Consider the following 11,141-nt stretch of genomic DNA (forward strand, 5'->3'; position numbering starts at 1 on the left):
AAATAAATCATAAGGTGATTAAACGGACTTCTTCCTCTATGTGGTCATCATATGGCCTGTTAAACTTATACAGAAGCGTTAATTATTTTGATTTTTTTTTTAAAAGTCCTCATTTATTTGGATTTTAACTCTTTATAACCCAAACTGCTTTGAGTGTATGTCTTTATTCTACCTACATTTTATGTCCAAAACTAAATTAAACGGGTTTTGGCAGATTTTCAAAGAAACACTGTGCTAAAGCATTTTTACCAGATCTGGGAAATAGTCATTATTTTACATTGCATAGACTATGGCTGCAACTAGGATTATTTTCATTGTTCATTATTTTGTTGATTATTTTTTCAATAATTACTCCGTCTTTTAAAATGTCAGAAAACAGAAGAAAAAATGAAAAATCAAAAAGTTTTTGTGATGTCCTCTGTGCGATCAACCCTCCAAAAACACCAATACTGAAAGAATATTGAGTCTAAAATTGTGAGAAAAGCAGCAAATTGTTACCAGACAAACTGTTTGACAGCAGTGTGAAACATTTTTGCCTGTTAAAATACTTAGATGTTTAGTTGAGTTGTCAAAATTTGAAATAAATAATTGTTTTGCCACTTAAGACAGTCTACAGGTTTATTCAAATACGCATATTTTTGTGCAATTAAATTTAATAATATTGACTTCTGGTAAAGTTATAAATCATTTAAAAACTGAGAAATGTCTTCTTGGCAGAAGATAGTGCAGCTAGACTCAGTGTGTGTGTGTGTGTGTGTGTGTGTGTGTGTGTGTGTGTATGTGTGTGTGTGTGTGTAGTGTACTGTAATGATTTAGCTCATGCTGCTGCTGATTTTGGACAAGTGTCCCTCTGGTCAAGCGAAACGCAATTTTTTTTCCCTTCTTTTTTCCAGGAAGTGGTCTGAATTTGAGGGCTAGTGCAACTGTTACCCCAATGATGAAATAACACACACACACACACACACACACACACACACACACACTGATGTTGTGAGAGGATGTTATTGATCCATGTAAAAGAGAGGAAACAGGAATCTTTCCAGGAAATGGTCAGTGAAAGGTGAATTGCTGTCAGTCTCTTCACTTCTCTCTCCATCTGTTTTTAATCACATAGTTAAAGAACGCTTTATTATTGATCCACATTAAGCATCCCCACACCGTCCACTCACATTTTTACCAAAACAAAGTTGCACCCTTGGGCCATTTCAGTGAAGTGTAGACTCTTTTTTTTTTTTTTTTTCTCCTCTGGTTGGGCTGACAGCTATACAATTTAATTTAAATCCGTTTATTTAAGACCAATACTAATATTGATACTGATCAACCTATTAGTCTTTAAATAATTGCTAAATATCAATAATATAAAGTCTAAAACAAGATGAACTGGCGCCAGGCGCAGTTTCATCATAATAGTCCCTGTCTGTATTAATAATGTATCTGTGGACGTGCTTTACTTTGTTTTTATTTATTTTCCTCGGCATTATTGGAATCCAGTCCATAAGATTTACAGCTAATAATGCCTGCTGGGCCTCCTCGGCTTCCTGGGTTTTTTGTCAGGGGGGACAAAAGAGAAAACGTTTTATTTAGTCTACTTGCTCAATTGAGCAGGTGTGTTAAATATATATCTAGATATGTGTTGTAAAAATGTGTGTCGCCTTTGAATAAACTTTGGCATCTCTGTCGTTTTGGAACATGGAGGAAAGCGTGTCTTTCGAGGGATGTATATGTAAAAAGATGACTCCTCTCAACAAACAAACAGCATTAAAAAAAAAAAAAAAGCCTGGAAAAAAAAAAAAGAAAAGAAAAAGGCACTTGCTCTGGAGCTGGTGCTGCAACCCTGGACCAGTCAGGGATGCAAATGATGCACCTTAACGCCATCAGGTACTGGAGTTGACAGAAAATAATGAGAACCCGCTGAATCTTTTATAAGGTTAACACTCACATTTCCCAGTCAGCTGTCACACAAGAAAGAATTTAGCACATGCATGCAGGCGAAATAAACCTTCATCGTCTCATTAATGCTGACAGGGCCCTGGACCGGCACCTCCCAGCGCCAGCGCCGCCACCACCTTCGTTTTGTGTCGGTAATTTGCAGCGGAGACAGACCCCCTTCTCCTGCAGAGAAAGAGGAGAAGGGGAGTAGAGGAAGAAGGAGGCGGAGGGAGATATTACGGAGGAGAGCAAGAGTGAGAGGAAAAGAGGGGAATGGTAGAGGATTGTGGAGCGAGTGCAGAGGAAAAGAGGGAGGGAAGGTGGGCCTGGGGGGGAGGGTGGAAAGATGGCTAGCGCGCCAGGAGTCTGATTCTCCCCTAATTGGAAGCATTGGGCATTGTCAACGGAGGATTTTCAGCTGCTCACTGACAGGTAGAGCCGTCAGAATGATAGCCCACTTGTCAGCGCAAAAGACCAATAAAAACAAACCACTTTTGATTTAATTGGAGGCCTAACCATGGTGTGTGTGTGTGTGTGTGTGTGTGAGGTAGAAAGTGTGTGTGTTGCCTGCAGGGCCAGGGCCACGGGGAGGTGGGAGGAGGATGTGTGTGTGTGTGTGTGTGTGGGGGGGGGGGGGGGGGGGGGGGGGGGGTGCACTAGTGTCTTTGTGTGTGAAGGAAATCATCACTCTCGCCATCAATGTGCCGGCCCTGCCTCCGTCTTTGCCATCGCCCCTCGTCCTCGGGGGCGAGTGGTCACCGGTCGCCCGCGGTGAGAGGGCTTCAGCAGAGGCAGGTTTTGATGCTGTCCCAGGAGGCCCTCCCGAGCAGCAACATCAGAGCCTAAAACACTTTCTCCCTCTTCTTCATCTTTCCCCCTTTTCTTCATCCTCCATCAACAGAGTTGGGTTCTTGCCGCAGATGCCGGTCCTTCAAAACAGGATGAGCAATATTTGACATTTCTCCTGCGCTTCTGTCGATGGAGACTCTCACGACCAGAGGAAACAGTGAATCATAAACTTTTCTCTCCACCAGAGCAAATGTCACAGTGAGGCGACCCTACGGTGTGGGTCGTGCTCATGTGGCGGTGCCTGTTAAAGATGTGTCTGCTGAATGCTGGGGATTGGGAAAATAAGTAGAAAGCAAAAACAAAGACAAAAAGCAGGTTTGGGTTCAGGAGTAGTTTTTTGAATCTGAACCTTGTTGAAACTTGTTGCTGTCATTCTTGTTTCATCATAACAATGCCCCGTGCACAAATCCAGGTCCATCCAGCAAAGGTTTTCCGAGTTTGTGGTTGAAAACCTTGACCGGCCTGCACAGAGTCCTGCCCCTCGACCTCATCCAGCACCTTCAGGATGAACTAGAACACCGACTGTGAGCCTGACCTCATGCCCGAACATCAGTGTTGGACCTCACTAATGCTCTAATGCGAGCAAATCCCTGCAGCCTTGTTCCAAAATCTGGTGGAGAGTTTTCACAGAAGAGATGAGGCTGTTATAGCAGCGGGTTACTGCTCATGATTTTCGAATGACATGTTGCCAGTGGAAAAAAAAACAGAGAGGAATATGAAAGATTTGTTCAACTCAAGTCCATGTACTTTGGAAGTGGATCCTAAATAGCACTGGTTAGCTGAACTGGACCCAGTCTGACCTGACAGTTTTCAGCAGCAGAGGTCCTGTGTAGCTCATTAGCTGGCTGCATTTGGATTCCCATGGGGCCACTTACACCTCAGTAAACATGTGCAATCATGGTGCTACAGTGTGCTTGGATTGTTATTGTGCAAACAACACGATACGTTTTTAGGACTTTAAATGGTTTAAAGAGTGATCTCGGTTATTTCATGTCCTCTAGAAAGCACCATCAGTCACTCAGCACTGTGACGAGGGTGTTTAGATCAGCCTCTTTTCATTATTTCACAAGTCCACACTGAAGCTGCATCTTGAAATTCCAGTTCTCTACTGCGCCACCTTCAGGTGCAAGATACATTTTCAGTATATGGTAATTGTGTAAATGTGTTTAGCATCACCTCTAAACACCATCACAATGACCACAATTAATTAATTAGTTATAATAATTCTTGTGCCTCAGTTGGCTCACCTGACTAATGTGTGTGTTTTATAATTGCAGGTCCACGCATGCATCTGAATATGCACCGACCCTCCCGTCCTGCGCTGTCGGCCCGGCGTGCACGCCCCGTGCAGCCAGTGTTTTATTATTCTTGACAGAGTTCAACGAACACATCTGGTCAGAGGATAAGAGGGGATGGAGAGATGGTGCCAAGAGGCAGAGAGGTGAGTGAGGAGCCAGTGGAGAGGGGTGTGAGCAGGCGGAGGACGAGGACCAGCGACCATCCATCATAACCGTCCCTCATGAGCGATGCCAGCTCCTTCAGACTAGGGCCAACCTTACTTTCGCTGACCTTTGACCCCTGGGGCCTAAACCCAGAAGACTATTAGACTATCAGGAATTTTAACTCATTATCATTTTAATTACTGATTTGTCAGATTGCTCCAGCGCCTTAAAACAACATGTGTTTGTGTTTAATTGACAAAGACCTCTTGAGGCCGTGTGAATTATGACTGTTGTCTGTCAGGAGCAAAGGCCGAAGTAGTGGAATGTGATTATACAGCCGCAAAACTTTGTACGGAGGTCAAAGCGTTGACAGAAGGTGTGACTCGGGTATGGGCGAACACTGTTTCCTGTTTTCTTTCAGCGGTCATCAATGGTTTCTTATTACAATGACCAAAATTTTCTCCGCCACTGACAGTGAAGGCTCCCTAATCATAACACAGTAGTTGTTTTAACCTACTCATGATTTTTCTCTGTCCATAACTAAGTTGTTTGTGTCACCTCAACCTAACCAAACCTCAACCATAGGTGCCTTAAGATCAGAAAACCCATATGAATCTTCTTGGAACAGTTACTAATCCAGTAATATTTTGTTACTTTGGTTGTTTGGCTATGTGCATGTTTGCCGTCGTACCGGGCATCTGATGGAGGCTTGATATAAGTCTGATGTTCCTCTCTGTAACTCAAAAGCCACATGTTTTGTCTTCTTAGCTGCTTGCTAGCTAGCCACTGGTAGTTTAGCTGCATTCAGTATGTAAGCCTTCAGTTAAGGACGGCTAACAGCTAAGCTAACGTTAGGAAAACCCTTTTGTCAGCGCTGAGTTGAGTAACAACGTAATGTAAGAAGTGATGCCTTAAGTACTTATGCTGTTGTTTGTTGTTAGTAAAGTACTGTATTTACATTTCAATGAGTAATTGATTAAATTTTTTAAGTCATGTGCGAACACTGATCATCTGTAACACTTATGGAGGGTACTGACAAATCTTAGCTTAGAGGAGCTGTTGGCCAATATGATACAAAGTGAGACGAGAGACTTTTTTACTCTTTGATTTGACGAATATAAACTTTTTTTTTCCATTTAACAAAATAACCCAAACTCTAAATATTCCAGTATTGTTGTCAACACAAATAAAATACAATCTAAATAGCAGAAACTGAGAAAATTTGAGAAAGTGGAACTTGTGAATGGCGCATTTCAGCAGCCGGACAGCGCTAGATAACAGTCAGAGTTTCAAGGTGTCATAGTTCAATGTTAACCTGTCATGTAGACCCCCCTGAGTGATGGCGTATTGGTGGACTCACATTGGGCAGGGGTTCCCGTCCAGCTGCCACGGGGAGACACACTCAAGCTGGTGGATGGTGTGGGGAGTTCCCCTCCAGCTCCTGTACCTCCAGGAGGGGGCACAGGGTCCAGGTTCGCCCCCTACCCTCTGTCCTGCCAGGGGAGACGGAGGCGGGCCGGGCCCTTGGCCTTCTCCCTCCATGTGGGGAAGTGGGGGTTCTGAAGAGGCCATGCTTACATCCATGAATCACATTGTGAGTGTCACGTAGGACACACATGCCCACACACACGCACACACACACACACACACACACACACACACACACACACACACATATGCAAGAGTAACGAAACATTAAGATGCTGTGGAAAACGGGTATAATGTCCTTCTCCAGGAGACGGATGGTCTTGGCTCTTCATTAGAGCCACGACTAACATTTAATGTCATCATCAATCAATCTGTTGATTATTTTTTGGATTAATCTGATATTTACTTAGCCAAGAAAAGGGAGAAATTCCCAACACACGTGTGAGTGCAATGGTGTTGATCAGATGGTCATATTGTGGTCATGTTGATTTTGCAAAATTCTGCCATACAAATCCTTAATTCTAGATGAAAACAAATATCAAAATGTGCTGCTGAAGTTTCGTTTTTACGCGTGCAAAGAGGCCGTTTGATGTGATGCAAAGCAGTTCATTACCTTGAACAACAGCTTGATCACTTTATATGTGATTCTTGCATATATTTGCATACATATGTGATGAATTTATAATCAGCATTGAGATGCTGATATTGCCTTTTTTTTTTCCAGCCCTGCTTTTTTGCAGAACATTCAAAACTGTACATCTTAAATTATCTTGTAGGTATAATTGGGAATTGTGAGGCAATTCACACTGAATACTTTAGAGTAAATGATATTTCCATCTATCCAATTTTCCGCTCCTACACCTAACTGAGCAGTTGTTACTGGAAAAAAAAATGTCAGGCCTTGTTTTAGTTTTGTCACACAATCACTCACACACACACACACACACACACACACACACACACACACACACACACACACACGTGGATCATGGCAGGGGGGCTCCAGTGTTCCATTCTGGCCTTAAACTACCTGCTTCCTAATTTGGCCAATATGCAGGTAATATGTGGGGTCGCAACATCTCAATTATCACACCTCCTGTCAGCAGCTCCCAATCCTCCACTCGCCACTGCCTTCTCCTCCAACATGCCTTCACCCCCCGCCCTCACCCCTCCCGCCGTGACTTTTATTGCTTCATTAGTATGCTCCACATGCTCCGGCGCACACCCACGCTCCGCGAGCCTTCAAACCCTAACAACTTTTGGCAGATCAGTGCGTGATGAGGGGATGATGAGGGACTCTTTCTACTAAAAGCCCACCTACCTGGCGCTGTGGCCCATTTTTGTCCAAGTGTGCATCCAGCCCGGTGATGCAGAAAGCAGGGGAAACAGCTGGGCGAGCTGGTGTGAAAGCTTTTCCGGGTGTCACACCTGAAATTTCACAGCTGATGAGATGACCTGCCTATGGCTGGGTATTATTTGAAGTTTTTTTTTTTCTTTCTTTCTTTTATTCTGCGCAGTGTAAACATCATATTGCTACAGTGAAGAGCTGGAACAAGCTGACACAGAGTACATATAATGTCAGACAGTTACTGTGGAGTAAGGTAATTTTTCCAACCTTAAAACTTTTTAAGGGGAGATAAAATGGGGAAATTGAATGTTACAGGGTTATTTAATATCGTCTTAACACAAGCAACTGTACAAAAGTTATCATTTAGATTAGGAATTATGATATGATACCAGACTGGCAATGTGAACAGTCATCCAATACCAGTCTGTGATAGTTTACAGTTTCAGCTCACATTTTGGTCGATACTAAAAAAATACTGAGGTTGGATCCTCGTCACCACACCCACCACAGCTCACACCTGACACACATCGCTCACCTTGGCCAGCATTCTTGAGCACCTGCTCTCCGGCAGCCATGTCTGATTTCTGATTAAAATACCTGTTGGGATACATGCAAGCATGTTACATCTCCTGTGACAGCCATCCATCCTACAGGTAAGCAGGTATGTCCAAGGTGTGTTTAGAGAGTGTGTGTGTGTTGGTGGTGATGGTGGGGGTGGGGGTGTTCAGAGTGGAGAATAAGACCCCAGAAAATGCTCATTAGAGTTGACCTTGGCACTTGGAGCCGCCGTTTGATGGATCGGGTACAGGGCCAAACAAGCCCCTGGGGAGCCATGATCTTATCTCTTATTGTACACACACACCTCCCCCCCGTTGACCCTGCCCCCCCTCCCCGCTCACTCACACTCCTCTGCTCTACACGCATCACAGGCAGAATAAATCTGTGTCTGACACCACAGGAAAAAAGAGAGGGGAGGAGGAGGGAGGCCTGAGGGAGTAAAGGAGAGAGAAGGCAGTGCTTGAAGAGAGATGGGGGGGGAGAGGGGAGGGAGGGCGACAGGAGGAGAGAAAAAACACACAGAGGGCCGAGAAAAACCAATAGCTCACTGAGGTGTCATTACCTACATAAGTCAGATGTGTGTGTGATTTAAAAAAAAAAAATATCTGCGAGGCACATGGAGTGTTAAAGGGAAAGTGTGGAAATTGGCTTGGGGGGGAGGAAGGGAGAGGGGTGAGGATCAGTGGATGATGAGTCTGAGATGAAAGACGAGACTCTCAGGTGTCTCTGTAGCACGTTCACGGTTTGTTCTGTTCCTCTTACCTGTCCTTCTTCTCCATGACACACACACACACACAGCAACAAACACACACACACACACACACACACACACACTATTGCCACCGCCACCCTCATGTCTCCCCCCTCTGCTCCCAACCAGGGGACACACCAAACACACAAAGAGACATGAGGCAACATCCACCTCCAGGATGGCAAAGTTTCTCCCCCACCACCCAGCATCCCCATATTCACAGGGGTGGCATCACAGGCTTGTGGGCTCTTTGTGTTCTCTTCTTCTGCTGCTGCGCTACGGGGAGAAAGTGACACTCTGAAGTCTTAATTGAGGTTTACCTGGTGTTTTTTCCTCAGTGTTGTTGAGCGTTAAAGTGTGGTTAAACTTTATAATCAAGCCTACAGGGTTTACAGTGTGAAGCGAGGAAAGCGGGGAGCGTGTGATGACATTACAAACACGGTTGTTTACCGGGCTGCTAGCAGCAGCTAGCTCGCTGCCTGCATCTAGCGAACAACAACAACAAAACTCTGCCACATTCTCGCTGTCAGTCAACAGCCCTCTAAACAAACGTCTTAGTGTTCCCAGAAAAAGGAATTTGAGTAGAATGCAACTATTTACTGAATCTTTGGGCATGTTTGAATGGCTCCCTCTATTTTCTCTTTGCACTCCGTCCCCCCACCTCGCTCCTGTCTGTCAGTCTGTCTTTGCAGAGATCTGGGAGGGACTGAGAGACTGATGTCTCAGCTCCTCCAGGATCCCACCAGGAACGCCTTTTGACAGTTGCAGGAGCAGCAGGATACAGCGCAAAGATGTTGCTGTAATTGCACCTGGTTGCGTCATGAAAAAGTAATAATTTGCTGTCAAGGACGTCAAGGTGTCAGTGTTCGGCAGGAGTTGATAAGGTATTGACTGCCTCCAGAGTGCTCACTCACTCACTCTCACTCATACTCCTTTATAAAGTTGACTCCCAGAGAAAGAGGGAGACAGCAGAGGTTGGGGAACAGGGGAGAGAAAGAGGGAAGTGAAATAGAAGGGGGGAGATAAAAAGGACGAAAGGAGAGAAATGAGCAATGAAAAAAAAATAGGCTAAAGACAGTCAATCTGCCTGCTCTGAGCTCCGAGACATTAATTGCACTCTATTTGCCACTTCGCAAACCCTGTTCATTTATAATACATGCACAGATTGTCTTAAATTATACATAAGCGATCAACAGGCTAAAGCAGCGTGGCGTGCTCCCTGTAAGTTGAATAATACACAATTACCACCTGGCTCACTCTTCTATTCACTTTGATTACTGTCACACGGGTCGTGACTCGCCACTGATTGACACTCCCAGGCAGGGAGAGAAGAGGGAGAAAGCTGTGGCTTCTTGTTGCGAGGTGGACCCCGCTGCTCCAGGCGAACCCCGATCTCAGAGTGAACACGAAGCCTCGCGGGAAGGTCGACCTCCTCTGCTGAGGGCGAGCGCACAGGTGTCTGGTGAACGATTGTGTGTCTTTACGTGGTGTTGAGTCGGGGTCAGGGCCCTGAAATCAAAGCGTGGAGTGTGTAATGTTGGAGATGAAGGGAGCGGATGGATGCACACAGGTGAAGCGACCTTAGATTGAGAACAATAATAGAAGTCAGAGTGTTTAAATGTGAAAATGTTGTCTAAAAGAATTTTAAAATAGTCAAGAATTGGCTAAACTCTGATTTAAACCCACAAATATCTGATCGAAGGATAAATCAAAAAGAGTATGAATCTGATTGACCATTTGATGCTTTCTGTACTTGAAAGTTTTTCCCAAGGTTTGACACCCAGCCCACCCCAGGAGTGTGTGAACAGGTAGAGGATGTAGCGTCCACCTTAAGGACCTACCGCCTACACAGACAACCTGATGCATTGGCTCACATCACCTTGTGTCACCTGACTTCTGACATGCATATACGTTCTGATCCTGCGTGAGAGGGTGGAATTCCTGAGCCGCCTGCACTTCCTGTTCTCCGAAGAACATCACAGAGAGATAAACGAAACAACCATTTCCACGCCACTGCGAATCTGGTTGAACAGCCTTGTCATGTGCTCCGAATACAAACTGAGAAATATCCAATTTAAAAAAAAAAAAAAAGAAAAGTTGCAACTGGCACTGTAAAGTTTTACTTAACTTTACTCTGGCGATGTCAGCCTGCGGTCTTCAGCTTGTGGCATAAAGGAAAAAGGTAGAAGCAAAAGCTAAGGAGAAACTGAACTACATGGGTAAAGTCCCTGATTAACTCATCTGAACAGCCAGTCTGAGAGCTCTGTCATCCTTATGTACAGACATTTGCAAGTGAAAAGAACTGCAGACTGCAAGTCAAATCATCTTTTGTCATTGAGATAAAATAGTTAAAAAAAAAAAAAAAAAAAAACTCTCATGCTTTGACTTGCAGCTGTAAAATAGAACTATATCTTTTTCCTCCGTGTTGTGTTGCAGCAATGCAACCAACCAATCGTGGCTCACCCTTAACAAAAGCAGCGTGTTGTTAAAATTCGAGTGAAATTCTGTGGCAGTTGAACGCTTCAGGGTTGTGCTCCAGAGATGCTAAAGCCAGCATCACCCAAACTTCAGCGACCGTTAGCCACGATACTCAGTGACGCTCAAGGGGCGACTCTCGGTTCATCATGTCAGGGACACTTCAACAGCAATCGTTAGCTACTGCAGGGATCAAACCGGCAGCCCTCATTTCCAGGACAATCTCTCTCTAACCAGCATTCCACCCAGCTGCTCTGTGATCCTTGACCTGCTGCTCCATCTTTGATCAGGGAGAGGCCCTCTGAAGCGGGATGAAGCCCTCCCCCCCCCCCCTCGCTCGAGCTTTAATGTCCAACTTCCC

This window comes from Chaetodon auriga, chromosome 19, assembly GCF_051107435.1.
Source record: "Chaetodon auriga isolate fChaAug3 chromosome 19, fChaAug3.hap1, whole genome shotgun sequence".
Classification (NCBI taxonomy): Eukaryota; Metazoa; Chordata; class Actinopteri; order Chaetodontiformes; family Chaetodontidae; genus Chaetodon; species Chaetodon auriga.